This window comes from Camelus bactrianus, chromosome 6 (genome assembly GCF_048773025.1).
Source record: "Camelus bactrianus isolate YW-2024 breed Bactrian camel chromosome 6, ASM4877302v1, whole genome shotgun sequence".
In the NCBI taxonomy this organism is placed as follows: domain Eukaryota; kingdom Metazoa; phylum Chordata; class Mammalia; order Artiodactyla; family Camelidae; genus Camelus; species Camelus bactrianus.
The window spans coordinates 3,622,427-3,639,409 of NC_133544.1; the positions used below are offsets into that span (position 1 = coordinate 3,622,427).

General features: G+C 57.9%; 1 long non-coding RNA gene across 1 annotated transcript; it reads left to right on the plus strand.

Moving 5' to 3' along the window:
- The first annotated feature begins 8,728 nt into the window (after positions 1–8,728).
- LOC141577869 (uncharacterized) lies at positions 8,729–16,459 on the plus strand. The gene is made up of 2 exons (XR_012507336.1): positions 8,729–9,795; positions 11,103–16,459. It is a non-coding gene; the product is annotated as an uncharacterized LOC141577869 (long non-coding RNA).
- Positions 16,460–16,983: the final 524 nt, after the last annotated feature.

Here is a 16,983-nt window from a genome sequence, read left to right on the forward strand (position 1 = left end):
TTGCCCTGTGAGCCCCAAGCGCAGAGGATGCTATGGAAGGCTGTATTTTGAGAGGTTTTACAAGGTAGACCCTACACACCAAGATTTCAGGAGGGAAGAGCTGGGCTTGTGACTTCTGGAGCCCCTCCCAGCCAGCCACAGGCTCCTGGCTGCCTGCCAAGCAGTCCCTGACATGTACTCTGACAATGAGAGGGGACAGGGTCCCAGCCAAAGTCCAAGCTCCAAGTAGTGTTGGGGAGATCCAGGAATGTGGATGCGTCTGCCTGTAACCAGGTAGAGCAGGGCAAGCGAACCCTGGGCACCGGCCCCCGCAGTCGGGCAGCTCTGGGGGTCCCCTGGCTGTGTTCCCTGTGGGTAGGTCCACCCTCAACCCCTGACAGGACGCGCTCTGCCTGAGCCCAGCCCCGAGCCCGTCCGAGGTGCCTGGAGGTCTCACGCTGCCCCTGGGGATCCTTTGCTCCCCGTGATCGCTTCCCTGCTGGGAGTTTGGGGGTGACGCCAAGGGAGGCCGGGGAAGCCAGCTTAACCGTCCCGCCTTCTGTTCTAACCCTCAGAGTAAACAGGAACATTAAATCACTACTTGGGGGTCAGGAAACTGGAAATAATCAAAACACAGTGTCCTGTCCTCGGCCTGGGTGCTGGGCCGTCTGTCATCAGCCCAGCCCTGCCGCCCTGGGGCTTTCCTGGCCTCGCCTCCACCCAAGTTGCCACCCCCACCATCTGCCTTGTGGGCCCGGGTGCCCACAGTGGCCCACGCCCCAGGGGACAGTTAGGGAGACACCCAGAAAGCTGGCAGCCGCCAAGCACACGCACACGGGCACCACCCAGCCAGGGACATCCCCATGGGGCTGGACCCCTACCTGCCCTTGGACCCCAGGGATGGGGCTGGGCACTTGGAGGGCCTCAGGGGTGACAAGGGGGCCGGGGAGCTGATGCCTGCTGTCCTTCCCCTGTTCCTACGGCCCGTGCTGGCTCGCGGGCGGGCTCCACCTGCCAGTCCGTCACCCAGAGGACAGGTAGGCGGGCCTGGGGTGCAGGGAGGGTGGGGAAGGCGAGCGTTTCTTCTCCTGTGACACCTCAGGTCACACGTGTCCTTTCCGACTGCCTTCTCCCTGGTAAGCACTGAAAAGCTGGTAGGTCTCCCAGGAGCCCCCAGCGGCCACTTCCTAAAGGGGAAACTGAGGCTCAGTGAGGGGAAGTGGCTTCAAGGCTTGGCCCCCAGGCCCCCGCTCCTTCCCATAGCCCAGGGACATCTTCAGGCTGGTTCTGCTCCCGGAGGTCACCGGGTGGAGTCGGGGTGAGAAGGCCCCTGGGCGGGAGACACGAGGCCCAGGATCTGTGCCCAGGCTGGGTGTGAGCTTGCTGTGCCACCAGGGGCACAGCCCTGCCCTCTCTGGGCCTCCACCTTCCCGCCTAGATGACCTTTATGGGATGCCGCATCTCTCAGGCCCCACCCCACAGTGAGATGAGCTGGAGCCTGAGGAACGCCCTCAGAGGACCCCAGCCCCATGTGGTCACAGATTCCCCGTGGGGCCCCGCTGCCTTCGGCCCCCAGGGCCTGGGTGCTCCCTGACCCCGTCCTGAGCCTTGACTGTGAGCTGGGGCTGCTGGGCAGGGGGCGCCTGATGGAGGAGTCTCACGGGGACCTGAACCACCGAGCTCCCAGTGGCCCAACGGGCCTGACTGGGGACCACGACAGCCAGGAAGCTGGGCCAGGGAGAACGCCCTCCCCAGCTTGGAGCCTGGGTACACATGGCCCGGTCTCAGGCTTGCCTGGTGGAGCTGCTGGTCTGGCCGGACGACCAGTGAGAACACAGGTGCTTGTAGCCCCTGAGACTTGGCAGCACCTGGTGGAGGGGCCTGGGTAGGAAGTGGCCCTCTCTGCCTGGTGCTCAGAGATGACTCGTTGACCCGCCCGGCGATCTGGGACCCTGCCTTCTGAGTGTGTGCACACCACGTACCTTCCTGAAAGCCAGCCTGTGATCATACCCATTCTCCAAATGAGGAGACTGAGGCCCACAGAGGTGAGTGGCTTGGTGAGACAGCAGCAGGGTTTTATGTCCAGTGAGGAATTGGAGCCTGGCCCCAGTGTCTCCAAAGACCCAGCTCCTCCCTTACTAGGGCTCTCGTCTCACGTCCCCCGGTGGTGGGCTGGGCAGCCCGCCGTGCTCTCTTCCTGGTCCTTTTCCTCCCTCGGTGCGGGGCCATGGCCCCCAGTGGCAGTGCATGGGGCAACCCCAGCATCTTGGCTCTGCTCTCTCCCCGGGCCGGGGAAGGTTCCAAGGCCTGCAGCCAGGGTGGAGGTTTAAGACTGATCCAGTATTCACGGCAGAACTGGGCTGGGGCTGGGGCTGGGGGAGAAAGGGCTCCACTTGAGAATGCAGTGGGTTCTTAGTTCTGGAGAAGGGGTGAGCCTGGCTGGGCTGGGCTGGGCGCTAAGGTGGGTGGGGTAGAGGGGAGGGGAGCATTCCGAAAGGTGAGTAGAGATAACAGTTTAGAGGGAGGCACAGGGCAGGAAGCTGCAGGATGGGAATCCCTGAGAGGAAGTGGGTGTGCTGGGGTGTCAGGAGGTAGCTGACCGCTGGCCTTTACTCCTTCCCCTCACCAGGTGGTACAGGCCTGGACGTCCACCCCTGGTGCCTGTATCACTTTGCCGGAGGGAATAGATCAGGCCAGAAGGACCAGAGAATCAGGCCTTCCCTGTTCCAACCCAGCAGAAAATCTCAGCAGATGCTGTGGGAGTAGGGGGATCAATACCCCAGCTCCCTTGGCCTTCAGGTCGGACACCAGAGTTCCCGGTGGCAATATGCTCCTGCCTTGCCTCTTGCTGTCATCTCCATCCCATCCTGTTGTCCTGGGACCCTGTCCAGGGTTGGATCTTGGGGAGTCCTTACTAAGTCTGCGGGTTATTGACAAATGTTGGGTAGGGTTAGAAAGACAGCTAGGATTGGGTCAGGAGGCCTTGGGGACAGATGAAGGAGTTCAGCCTTTTCCTAGAGAAGTCATGGGACAGTTTGGATTGTAAAAATATCACTCTGCTTGTTCAGTGGACAGGAAGGGATGGGCCTGGGGCCAGGAGACAAGAGATGAGGGACCTGGTGTAGAGCAGGAAGGACAGGCAGGGATGGGGAGGAGGTGGGGCTGGCTGGAGGCCAGGAGGGAGAAGGACAGGTTCTGGCACAGGTGACAGGTACATGGTGATGTCATTCACCTTGATAGAAAATTACCTTCCCAGACGCCCTTGCAGCCAGGAGTGGCTACAGGAGCCAGCTAAGGGCAGGGGATGGGATGTGAGGGGACATTCACTGGAGGGCTTCTGGGAAAGGTTCTGTCTTCCTGAGAAGAGAAGGTATGTGAGGAGGAACGCCTTCCCTGCACCTCTTCCTGCTTCCTGCCTTTGGGCTTTGAGAACTTGGTGTTTGGAGCTATGGCAGCCATCTTACAGCAATGAGGTCAACGTCACGAGAAATCGCCAGGGGCTGGCCTCAGGCTGTTGCAGCAGCCCTGGGAGACACCGACCTGCAGACTCCTTGTTATGTCAGAAAAACAGACCCCTCTTTGTTTAAGTCACCGTTCACTGGACCTTTCATTATTTGCAGCCCAAGGAATTCCTAAATATGACAGGATATGCTGACAAGAGCGGGTTTGGAAGTGATTTTCCAGCACCCAAGCAGCAGAATCTGCTGGGGCAAAGGAGTTGGAGAACGTGGCAGTGGTGGGGAGAGAGAGAAGGCTGGTGGGTGCGGACAGAGCTCCGGCATTCAGGGGGTGGGTGGAAGAGGACGTGACCCCAACGGTGGGAAAGCACAGTGATAATAATAAATCCAACATTCATCGAGCAGCTGCTCAGTGTGAATGATTTACGTGGACTGTCTCATTCGTCCAGTCTTCACCACTACCTGGCTTTCTGGGCACTATTATTGTGCCTGTTTCACGGATGAAAACACTGAGGCTCTGAGAAAGGGCCACAGGGACCCAGAGCATGAGGAGAGATCTCCAGGGGGCACCAGGTGGGTGTCGAGAGGAGGTGCTGCTTCAGTGGGCGCTGGGACCCACCGGAGTTTACAGATCCCAGGGCCAGGGCGGGAAGTGAGGTTGTCCAGGCAGAGGGGACAGTGTCAGCAATGGAAAGAATGGGTTCTGGATGGACTCAAGGATGAGCTGGGGGCCCGGGAAATCAGGTGGGAAGGATATGCTGGGGCCTCAGTGCTCACCTGCGGAGTCTCTTGACTGGAGAAGCCTGGGGAGGGGCAGCATGACCAGGGCCAGCTCGCCCCACATCACTGAGGATGCAGCTGCCCCCAGGAGCTCGGGAGGCCACACCTCCTTCCCAGATGTCTCTCGAGGCGGAGACAAGGCGAGACCACAGTTGGAGCCCTTGGCCTGTGGCCATGGCAAACAACTTGTCCTCACTGTCATTGAGTAACTGCACTTGGGCCATTTGGTCCAGGCCATTTCAGGACAGTGGGCTGTTGGCTGCCCAGGCAGGGTGGCCGGGACCCCGGGCTCACCAGCCCAGGCCACACCCCCTGGCTGCAGGCCAGAGCCTGGTTCTGAAGGGGAGGCCCTCGAGATGGCTGGGCCGGGTGAGGAGAGTCTCGGTGATGCCTGTTCGAGGGAGCCCTGGTTGTCTAGTTGGTCAGAGGGATGGTGGGAGTGGGACTTCCTGGAGTGGTCACAGGTTGAAGAGGTGCTGGGGAAAGAGCCCTGGGTTGGGGCGGGCGGACTCAAACTGATGGCCAGTGCCAGGATGACCACTTCTGCTGCTGGCTGGGTGGGAACAGGAGGCTTCCATCCGGAGGGTGGGGGCTGGTCCCAGGAGAAGAGCTGGGGGCAGGAAGGGAGGCTGTCAGACAGTTCAAACCCCACCCTCAACTTATGCGGTAAGATCTTGGGCAGGTTCTCCCCCCTCATCAGTTTCCCCATCTGTCAAATGGGCACCATGAACCCCATCCCGTGGGGGATCCTGTGACAATGAAAAGAGGATTTATACAGAGTCCTAGGCCTGTGGATTTCGCAAACAATTTAAAATTTCAGAAATCAGCTTTAGTTCCTGCATAGGATGCCAACTGTGTATTTTGCCAAGTAAGAACATTGAAAACAAAAACAAAACACCAGCTACCATCTACTGTTACCATCACTTGACAAAAGAAGCGGTATTTAGACACAAAAAGGGTTGGAGGCATCTCTGCAAGAAAAGGGCAGGCCCATCAGAAAACACAGGCAGCTGAGCCCTCAGGCCTCAGCCCCCACCTTACCTTGGCCTTCTTCTTTACTCTCACCCCTGGGACCAGGGGTGGGCAGCCCCAGCGCAGGCCTGGGGCTCGGTGGGCGTGGTCTCGGTGGGGCTGGGCCACTCCTGCTCCTTGCCGGCCACTTCTGGCAGAGCTGGAGAGCTCACCTCCTTTCAGAAGTGTGATCGGCCCCGATGACCACCCATACTGGCTCTGTGCCTCCTCCCCAGCCCGTCCAACTTTCTCAGCGAATATGCTGCTCTTTGGAAGAAGAGCCCACACCAGGACCATTCTAAGAGAGATGGCACTGAACACAGACACCCGAGGAGCTGGCACCCCTCAGCGCCTTAGTGCCCTGGGGCTGAGGGTGAAGGAGCGAGGCTCGGGGAGGCAGAGACCCAGGGTATGTGTGGCAGAGCTGGGGTCCCCACACCGTCCTTCGGGCCAGACTTCCCAGGCAGGTGATGGAAACTTGGGGTGCAGAGTCCTTCCCCAGCAGAATCAAAGCTGCGGACGGAGTTGGGCAGTCGTTCCTTGCTTCATTCCAAGGTCATGGGTTCAGGAGGAAGGGATGCCAGAATCTCAGCTGGGCTTGAAAAGCTGAGCCAGCAGGGACCCCGAGGTGTGGGGCTCCACGTGGCTGGTGTCACACACGGGTGCACGCAGGCACACGCGTGCACACACACACTCACTCACCTGGCAGCACCCCAAACTCCCAAGACCCAGCCTCCTTAAACCAGCCCTCCCTGGGTGCCGGGACTGGGCTAGAGTGCTCCTGGAGTGGGGGCGGGGGGGGGTCCTCCTTGCTTGTCCCCAACGCCCGGCCTGCCTGCCACGGACCCCAGCTGCCCTCACCCGGAGAAGAATGCCTCTGGAACGTGGCTGTTCCCACACCCAGGCCAAGGAGCAGGAGGCTGGGATCCCCGGGGAGCAGGCTCTTCTGAAGCCCTCATTTGTGGTGGGGATGTTTACGCAGCTCGCTCCTCTGAAACTGGCTGAGGAGCTGCCCAGATCACCACCAGCGGGCCGTTGACTTTACACCTCCATGAGGCAGGGGTGGGGGCGGACCAGGGCCTGGGCTTGGGGGAGAGCTGCCTGTGTGGCTGGCGCCGTCTTGTACAACAGGCTGGGGGTGGCATTTCTGGGTCAGGGACGTGACCATGGTTTCTGCTGGAGGGTGGGCAGGGGTCACAGGGCCTTGGCTCCTGGGGATCTGAGTGCCCCCAGCCACAGGTGTGCCTGCTTTCCCACATCTGCAGGCGTTTCTCAGGGGACCGGCGCGCCTGCATCGTTTCGGTCTGCAAAGGTGGCGTTCATTTGTGCCGTTCTCCCGTGCGTGATGCTGTCTTTGGTTGGCTCTCTTGACCCGGGTGGGGGAAGACACTTTCAGATAAGGCCAAGGTGGGGGTTGTCCCAACTACCAAATATGCCTATCTGAATTGTTCATTCCAGAACCAGGGAAGAAACCACTGGTCCCCAGACCCGGGGACTCGCAAGAAGCACACCAGGCTGAGGACTTCACTCAACACCTAGTCTCCACTGGCCTCATTCTAACAGGATCATTTGGTCTCTGGTACCATTTTTCAACTCAAATCCTATGTCTGGACATTCTCCTCTCCCAGTGTAAGGATGCTCATCTGGGGAAGATCAGGGGCCTTATTACCATTACACTTGCGGTGGCCTAGGGCCCTTCTTATTGGAGACATGCCCACCTGCCATCAATGGATACCTGGTCTGCAAACTGGCTCCAGATTGGAAACTGGGCCAAGAGTCATGACTTTTTACTGGGGCAGCTACCTTCGGCACCTCGGGTTCCCATTCTTGATTTCTTTTTACTGTGCAGACTGTAACTGACCCTCATTGGCTGCCCGGCTACTTTGCTCCAGGTCCTATTAACCAGATTAACCACGTCCAAAGCCCTCCTCTGGCTGTCACTGTGATCCTGCCCCCGCCCGGTTGCTAGCAGTGAGCCTGGTTCCTGAGTGTCACCTCCCACCGCCTGCCCTGGCTTCTGGAGGACAAGCCTCACTGGGCTTCTCAGTGGTGCCTGAGCTTTCCTTGCACTTCTTACTGCTTTGGTGAACGTGGTATAACTTCCAGGGTCCCCGTGGGACCGAGTCACCAGGTAGCGGCTCTGGCCTTCCATGTTATATGCATCACAGCGTGCCCACACCTCTGAGCCTTTACTCAGTCCTCCATCCCTCTACCAGGCAATTCAGGCATCTCGGCCTCCCTCCGTGGAGGCTGTCACTTCCCCCCTGCTGCTCCGTGCCATTCATTCAGTATATTTGCACCGTCACCCATGGTCCTTGTCAAGGTGTTAGATTCTGCATCCAGCAAACATGCTCCCAAAGAGACAAAACCCCTCCTTTTCCAACTTTATGGTCCAGCACCTTCAGAAGCCAGCCCTGTGCTGGCTGGGTGTCTGGCTTCCTGGGAGCCCAGACTCCTCTTTTATCAGGATCCTGGATGACCTATGCTGTGACTTCATCCTAATCATTGGCCTGGCTTGTCCTCCAGAAGCCAGGCAGGAGTGAATTCTGGGGGTGTGTTGCCTGCTGTCCTGCAGAGAGGAGGTTTCTACACATCTCCAGGCATGTGTGAACAGTTGCCTTTCACAGGGGCACGTGGACTACTTCTGTAGGCTTGGAGAGTTCAGGGGACTCCAGGTGGTCAAGGTTTTGGGTGCATCAACTCAGAAGTTTGTCAGACTCTTAGTGTTTTCTGGCAAATGTCTTAACAGTCACAGAGCTCCCCCCTGCTGGGGGCTCCCTGTACTCCACCTGCTCCAGGAACAGGTCCTTGTAGCCAGACACTCCCAATCTCACTGTCAGGGCTATTTGCTCAGACCATTCCCGGCCCCGTCTTTCACAGGCTGTTTCCCAGGAAGCCGACTCCAAGGTGGAGGTGAGCAGGTAGGAAGTGCTCTTGGTCAATAATTATGAACAGAGGGATGGGATGGCAGGCAGAGGGTGGAGGGAGGCTGGGTGCTGTCTCAGGAGGATCTTCAGATAGCTCTCAGGGGATGGGGTGGCCATGCAGGGTTGGGGTGAGCAGCGTGGAACTTTCTGCCTCCACTTTGACTGGACGTTGGATATGGGCCTCTAGGGAGAGGGCATGAGCCCAGAGGGAGCCTGGCTGATTGAGCTGGGTCACTTTCCAGAGGGCTGACAGCAGAAAGCCAATGCTTACAGCATGTCCAGAGGCCGGGGAGTGGCCCTTGGGGACGCTAGGCGGCACATCAGGGGACCCATTCCGACAGCACTGGCTACTCCCCTACCCTCAGGGCCTGAGACCTTCCCCATCCATCCAGGAGGAGAGGGAACAAGGGAGCAGGATAGGTTGAGGCAGTGTTGTGGGCCAGGCTGGAGGGGTGAGTTTCACATTGATTGGGTAGTATTCAGCACAGGCTGCTTTGGACCATAGGGAAAGGCAAATGATTTGATAACAACCACCTGGTCCCTGCCACCTAGCTCAGAGGGACTCGGGGCAAACCAGGTGAGCTGGCCCACGTCAGGTGGAACTGCTCAGGGTGAGAGCTAGAGCCAACCTCACGGACTCACAGGGACCTCGGAGCCAGGTTTCCCAGGATACCGGCCAGCCTTCCCTGAGAGCAGGCCTGTTGAGGTCTCAGGATCCAGAGGGCCCCCAGGCAGCTCCTTGCCCTCAACAGACCCAGGACCTGGTCTGGAGGGCGACTCCAGACTAGAGTGTTGTCACACCTGGGGCCTGGCCACCCAGCCCCTTTTCTGGACCCACCTCTCCAAGAGGCACTCCCTGCTCCTGCCCTCACTGTCACACATGCTCTCTGTGGCTTTGCTCACAGGGCACTTCTGCTCCCCTCATGAGGACTTTGCATCTTGGCTCCCGCCCCCTGGGGTGCTCTTTCCCCATTTGTTTTCAGGTTCACTTCTACTTGCTCCTCAGGAGCCGCCTCCTCCAGAAAGCCTTCTCTGATTCCTCCCCAGCACTGTGCACAGTGCATACGGCCATCCTGCAAGGTCACTGCCGTCTTTGGCCAAGACTGTCTCCTGCTCTGGGCGGAGGCTCTGCAAGGCCGGGGGCTGCACTGGACTCGTCTCTGAGGCCCCAGCCTCCAGCCTGCAGCCCAGGGCTGAGCAGCCCACAGCCTGAGCGAGAGGGAAGCGAGGAGATGACGCCCTTAAGCTCTGAAAAGACATTTTCCCAAGCAGCTGGCAAGGCCCCCGCCTGCTCCGGGGGATTTTCCAATCTGCTCCAGAAAGGCCCGGCTCCGAGCACGCTGGGATCATTCCGGGACACGGCGAGGCCCACTTCGCTAGCCCTGGCCATGGACACAGCACGTCTGAAGCTCTTTTCTCTTGCTTTTCCCTTTTCCCTTTTTCCCTCTGGTTTTTCCTGGCAACAGGGTGATTGGGGATGAGGAGAGATGAGCCTCCCAGAGCCCTTCTCTCCTCAGCAGCCTCTGGCCAAGTCCAAGACCTCGCCCCACACTCTGCAGCCTTTTTGTGTGATGTCGAAGGAAACCTGGCCTGAATTGTCCACAAACCCCTGGACCTGCAGTGACGGTGCCGGGAAGGAGGTGATGGCATCTCAGAGGGTGGGGCCAGGGGGCCGGGCTGGCTGCCCTGCCCCCTCTTTGGGGCTCCTGGACCAGTGTGTCGGGGAGGGGGGCTGTCCAGAGTTGGCTGTGGGCAGCTGGGGTGCTCCCTCTGGTCCCGGGGTTGAGGGTGAGGGCAGCAGATGGCTGGGGGCAGGGAGTGGGCGGGGCCAGAGGGAAGAAGGGACTGGGTCAGCTGTGGACACGGCTGGTGCCAACGTGATGGGGCATCTCCTGGGATTTCCAGAGACTGAGCGGAAACTCTTTGTAAAAGGGGCTTGTTCCTTGCTCTGTCTGGCAGCAGCTGAGATCTTCTGGGAGTTGTTTTGCTCTTAGTAATTGGTGAGAAGTTTGTTTCTAAAAGTCTGCCCAGAACCCCAAAGTGGAAGCAGGCAGGGAGCCAAGAGGAGTGGAAAATGTTCTTTGCAAACACGTTTTTTGCAGAAGTGCGTTCGGGGCTGCTCTTTGGACTTTGCGAGTTTAGCATTTGAAGAAATTTAACCAGGGCTGGGTGGGGGCTCGCCTTTGTCCCCTGAGGCCCTGAAGGACAGAGGGGTGTCCCCGGCCCTGGAGAGCCAGGTGTCTGGGGGCAAACACGCTAATCACAGGCACCTCTTATCTGTGCAGGAGAGCCGGCCCCTCGCCGTGTCATCGGCGTGGTGTGGGGCCTGGTGCCGAGAGCGGAGCAGGAGGGCCCGCCGGGCCTTCTCTGTGGTCACTCAGAATTCAGTGCCCGCTGCCAAGTGCTCAGCCAGTGTAGAAAGGCATGTATTTGCCTGGCCCAGTCCCGACTCTGACCCCGAACTCAGCTGGTTTCTGCTCTACACAGACAGCCACCACCCAGCCAGGCCACCTGGCTCCCGTGGAGTGAGCTGGTGACTTTGCAGGGAGAGTGAGCCCCTGACCTGGAGCCCCTTTTCCACGGTGATGGGCTGTCACTTGGGGAGAAAAGTCCCCAGGAGAGTGATTTTCTGAGCCTGCAGCAGTGAGACAAGCCACCAGCCTCTTCCCTGCTGGGTGATGGCATTGAGTCTCTTGCCCTGCTGTGCCTCAGTTTCCACATCTGTCAAGTGGGGTGGAGGGTGCTGGACTGGCTGTCCTTTAGAGTTCCATGCTGCTATAAAATACTGTCATGTGACCCTCTCTGCCTCGGTTGCCCACCTGTAAAAGGAGATAATTGGGGAAGCAGCTTCAGAAAAGAAGTGTGAGATTTGATTGGCAGATCCCAGGAGCTTGGAGAGGACCAAATTTAAAAATGGTGAAAGATGGACGGGATGGTGTGTTTCCAGCCTTCACACAGGGCAGGAGGGCAGCCTCTGTGCCAAGCTGTTTACCCTTGGCCCTCACTCGCCCCTGGACTGGCAGGACCTGTCTGCACGCCTAGAGCATCTTTCCTGGTAGGTCCTCAAAGAGGCTGGATGCCCCCGGGGGTGGGGTGGCATGGGCTGGCACACACCACAGAGGCTTTTCCTCTGCTCAGGTTTGGCAGGGGGGCTCAGAAGCTCGTGGTGTGTAACATATTTCAGAGCATGCCTTGCTGGAACATTTGACAGCCCTGGCAGGGCATGGCCAGTGTGAGGTGGGCTGGGCTCAGGCACCAGGAGGTCCCATGGGGTCTTGGCTCGCCTGGATCTTAAACAGTAGCGGTGACCATGCCGCCATCCGCAGCTCTTCCTCAGCTAGTGGGGGCTGCCCAGTCTCCCGCGGGCTGTGGGCCCCGTGTTCCCCGTGTTGTTCTTCATCCTCGCACTTGTCTTGAGACGGAGTGACGTCTCCGTTTGGTGGGGGCGGAGACTGGAGCTCAGAGTTTCTGGAACTTGCCTGAGGTCATCCCGCTTGTGAGAGGTGAAGCCGGGGTCCATCTGGGGGGCACCTGACTCAGGCGACCGCACTTGTGGCCCCTCCCCCGCCTGACTTTAGAGAGTAGGGTGGGGTGGATTCCAAGACCGCCCGAGAGGTGCGGGGATGGACTTTCACATAGTGGTGTAGCAGGAGAAACCTGCCCCCGTCAGATCTGTGATTCCACTGCACACACCACCTAGAAGAAAAGCAGGGTTTAGGAAGCGAGACCACTTAGGACTGAATCTAAGAAAAATGCTAAGTAAAAATTGGTCTAGACTGGAGGACAGCAAAAAATCAGGGATGTGGGATAAAACCGAGTGCTGCACAAGCTGCATCCACAGCCACCTCCCTGCCCTGCCCCTGCCTCCTGCACCCTCGGCCCCGTCAGTGTCCCCAGGTGTCCTGAGAGCTCCCATCTCAAAGCCCTCTTCCTGGACCCCGCCTCCGGCTGGCTCTCCACACCACATTCTGTCTCAGGGAGAATGCCTGCAAAGGAACCCCCTCCCCCTCCCCCATCCTCTGCAGTCTGACCTCTGCTCCCTCCACCCCCAGCCTCTGTCATCTTAGCGGTCCAGGGGCCAGCTTTCCAGAAGGCCCAGTGGCCTCTTTGGAACGGTTCACTGGCTGCACTGACCCAGGTGGCTGCTCTCTCTCAGGACTTCCGGGCCCCACACTCCAGGGGCTTCCCCTCATCTCTCTGGCTACTTGCCCCCAGCCTCCTCTGAGGACCCTGGCTTCTCCCAGCCCTGAAATACTGTTTCTCAGACCCCCTTTTGCTGCCCTCCTTTCTCTCTTCTTGGCTGATCTCATTTCTTCCCTTGGCATTTGCTACCAGCAGCTATAAGCTGGTAACTCCCTCCCTTGCCCCTCTGTGCCGTCTTCCAGACCTGCCCGCTGCAAATCTCCCCTGACCTTCCAGGCGGTGAGCCGAGCCCTGGACGCACCCCACCCGGCGGGCTGTCCCCCGCAGTCCCTGTGGGCAGATGCTCGGGGTGGGCGCTGGGGCGCCGTGTCCCCTCCTCTCCACGTCTCGTGCCCTCCCTCCTCTGGACTGTCTAGGGTCTAATCCCTGGTCTCCGTCTCTCCACACCCGCCTAGTCTAAGTGCCGTCAGCTCTCACACTTCAGGGGCCAAACGGCCCGCTTCAATCCACTTGGATACAACAGCCAGAGAACCTTTGAAAGACACAAATGGGCTCAAATCATGGCCCTGCTTAGAGCCGTCCTCTCCGCTCCCATCCCATCCCCTGGGATAAAATCCGGACTCCCCAGCACCTGCAAGGCTCTCACAGACAGAGCCCGGCAGCAAACCTCTGGACTGGAAGCTTGGGTTAGGGTGGGAGTTCATTGTTCCTTTACCTAGTGACCAAGCGGGTGCGTCCCAGCTCCCAGGGCGGCTCCTGGTGACAGAAGCCCAGGCTCCTCCTGTCTTGTGGCTCTGCTGTTCTGTTCTCATGGGTCTAAGGTGACTGTTCAAGCTCCTGCCATCCCAGGGGGTGGAGAGAAAGGGAGAGAGAGCCCAACCAGGAAGGCAGACACAGTCCTGCCCACATCCATGGACCCAGCTTCGATATGCTGCCACACCTGGCTGCCAGGGAGGCTGGGAGTACTGTGTGGCCAGGCGTGAGTGAGCCCAGCCAACTCTTCTATTATGCAGAAGAAGGGGGGACAACTTGGGGGGACGCCTGGGTTTCCTCCCCAGGAACGGATGGTCTGCCATTCCCTGAGGAGCCTCTCTGAGCCCCAGTGCCAGTCTCTAAAATGGGTTGGCTGCAAGGATCAAATGAGACTGTAAAAAGCCAGTGCTCTGGACATAATCACGTGTTTTTCCAGCATGGCCTCCCTCCTTCCCAGCCTTGCCTTGGGCACCTCGGATCTGGCATCGCTGGCTTGGGAATCCTGGGCCCTGTTTAGCAACCAGCACTTAGTAGGGCCAAACAAAGGTGGTTTTGCGGCGTCTCCATCGCTGCCTTTTTTGTGCCAAGGTTTTGGCAAAGGGTGGGGGTAGGGGGCCTGGGAGCCTCAGGAGACGAGGCTGGCGGGGTAGGCGCAGTTGGTGCGTGGCAAACCGAACCTGTCAATTCCAGAAGCTTTTGGCACAGTCTGGAAGCACTAGATGACTTTGAGAAGTGTCTGTGTGTTTTTTCCCCAAGTGCAGTTATTTTTGCCACTGTGAAATGTTCTGAAATCTGACAGTTTTGTTTTGAGTCTTAGCCCGATGGGAAGATGGAAAGGAACACTGCCTCCCAGTTCTGTGGCACCCGCTTCTCAGGGTCTCCTGAGGACATCCAGATCCTGGCAGAGGTAGCCGAGCAGAAGCCAGGCGACCAAGATCTCCCAGGGGTGGGCACATAGTGGGTCATGTACACGGTGGGTCAGGCCTGGGAGCTCCCAGACCCACTTGGGGCATGAAACCCCAGGGCTGATTTGGTCAATGTAAAAACACCTACTGGGTGTCAGGCAAGGCTGACACCCAAAGTTTATTGAGCACCTACTATGTTCTTTTGTCAGGCATAGACTGCACACCTACTGTGTGCCAGGCCCTCACCCCCTGAACATTTGCTAAGCACCTACCGTGTGGTACAGAGTCATGAGAAGGCTCTCAGCACAGGAGTGACAAGATCACCTGGCCATGGGTGGTGGGGTAGGGGAGACAGAAGAGGACAATGCTGGTGGAGGTAGACCCTGGAGGAGGGAGAGGTGACTCAGATGCAGACCCTGCTCTTCTGAAGGCCAGGGGGGTCCTGCCAGGGAGCATGGAGGGAGCATGAGGGGAGCTGAGTGCGTCAGGGGACTGGCCATCACCCTGGCCTCCTTGCTGCCCCATCACCTTTCTGGACCCTCCTCCTCTTCCCCAGATCACAGCCATCCAGGGCCAGGTGGGAGACCTCTGCCCTTCCCACCTTCCCTCTGCCTGACTTCACTCAGCCCGCATCCTCACAGATGTGCTTCACTACCTGGCATCTTCAGGGTCCTCTTGTGTCGTCCATTACCTGTTGGGCACCTTCAGGCATCTCCCCCTGTGTGTGTCCCTTGTGAGTTTTTCACATGCCCCTCCCCCCAGCTGTCTGGGCTCTGTCTGGGTGCCCATCACAGAATCATCCCCACTGCTTCCAGAGGAGCAGCATCTTGGCTGCCTTCTGACCTGGGTCTCCCAAGACCTTGGGCACACGGATTTGAATGTGGTAGGTGACATCGCTAAGGGCCGACTGCATGCTAGGCACCATGCCAAAGGCTTTCCCTGCACCACATCGTTGACTCCCAGCAACAGCCCTGAGAGGAGCAACCGCTGTGATTTCCATTTTCACAGATGACAAAACTGAGACCCAGATGAACAAACCACTGGACGACACACAGCGAGCCCGGCATTTCCTGAAAAAGCCAGTCATCAGCTTAACCCCAGATGGCAACTGGGGGAACTGAGCCCTAAGAACAGTAATCGCATGCACATGTGAAGGTGTTCTTGTGTTTACGGAGTACTTCTCCACAATGCTACGGAGACTGAGGACACAGCCTTTCCCTCTGAGAGGTGGACATAAGGAGTAACTGAGAACCACGCTGTAGCGTATTCCCCGTTAAAAAGAGAAACAAAAATGTGGCAAGGTGCCTGCCTTCTCTCCCCAACCTACACTTTGGGACCTGCATGGAGAGACACTTGCTGTGTTAGGTAGATTCCAGGGTTGGCGGCTGTAACAAAGGTGTCAACACGACAGTGAGCAAAATGAGGAAGTTTCTTTTTCTTCCTTAACATAAGGCACACAGGGCTGCTGGGGCAACTTCCTGGCTCCTGGGGCACCAGCTCCTTCCACCCATTTCTGCTGCCTTCAAGTACTTTTCACCTTGTAATTCAAGAGGGCTGTGCCTGCAGTCAGACCCGCAGTGCAGCCAGGGAAAGAGGGAAGAGGGTGGAGTTCGCAGCCCTTTCCTTAAGAAGTCCGCCTGTGTCACTTTTGCTCATAGCCCATTCACCAGAAGTTGGTCACATGACCACGTGTAGCTGCAAGGGAGGTGGGGAACATCGTCTTAGGTGGGTGGCTCTATTCCGAGCTCAGACTTAAAGGGCTCTGTCATTAAGAAATGTAGGGACAAATGGAAACTGGGAAACAACAATCTAGGCCACAGTCTGTCCCTCTGGGCCACCTGCTTTCTATGCAGACTCTCCCTTCCGTCCTCTGGACACATGTAGCCCCTTCTCTTGGAAACAACCCTGAAGCCCCTTCCAGGCAAGAAGTGTCCAGGCATTGTGTCCAGCCACGTCCAGGATCTGAGGGTGATACACAGTCCTCTTATCAAGGCCAGATGAGATGTCTCAAGAGGAAACCTGTAAGTGAAAAGACGAGGGGTCTGCAGTCCCTCTTAGTAGGTGACAGTGGGGCAGGGGCAGCAGGACTGTGTGAAACCTTGCCTTTGGAAGAGGTGAGCTGGTCCAGGATGACAGCTGAGCCAGACTGGCCGAGCATCACCTCAGCTCGCCGTAGTGGGCCCCTTTGGAGACACTGTCTCTGCTTGCTTGCAGGATTGCCTTGCCCGCTGTCCCCCGCTGTCCCCCACTGTCCCCCACTGTCCTTGCTGGGTCCTCTGGGAGCACCCTCTTTTCCCACCATCCTCCCCAAGCGCACGTCAGAAGTGGGCATTGCTGACTATGCCCTTTCTGGTGGCCACTGAACCCTCACAAGACGTTTCTGGCTGTGTGTGCATTTTGGAGGTGTCCAGGGATCTCTTTAGGGGAGTGTCAAAAAAACCCAGCACTCTTTGGAAAGCTGGGCTGCGGTTTATTTGGCAATACAATTCCATCTAAATCTCCACATATGTCTTTGCATCTGGTCCGTTTGCATCGGTTATTCCACATTGCATGGCGTCCCACCTGACCATCCTGTCCAGACCTGGCTTTTTAGTCTTAAAAAGCTAGTCTTTTGTCTCCAGGCCTCTGTTCTCAGCCAATTTAATAACAGCTACCTTGATGTTATCTGAACTACAGACTTGGGCAGGGAGATAGCACCTCATTCAGATCGTGGCCCCTGGGCTGGTCCCCTTGCCCGGCTGAGAACTCTCCATGGGAGGGGCTGGGGGAGGAGCAGACCACCTCCTATCTTCCACCAGGATTGCACTTCCAAAGCCGTCTCTGTGAGTCTCAATGATCACTTCCTAAAGGCAGCACACAGCTGCCAACACACCTGCATTGAGTTGTTTCTTTCTTTTTAAAATTAAATTAAATTAATTTTTAAAAATTGAAGTATAGTTGATTTACAGTGTTGTGCCAGTTTCAGGTGTACAGCAAAGCAATTCAGTTATACATATACATACATACATATATTTTTTTCATTTTCTT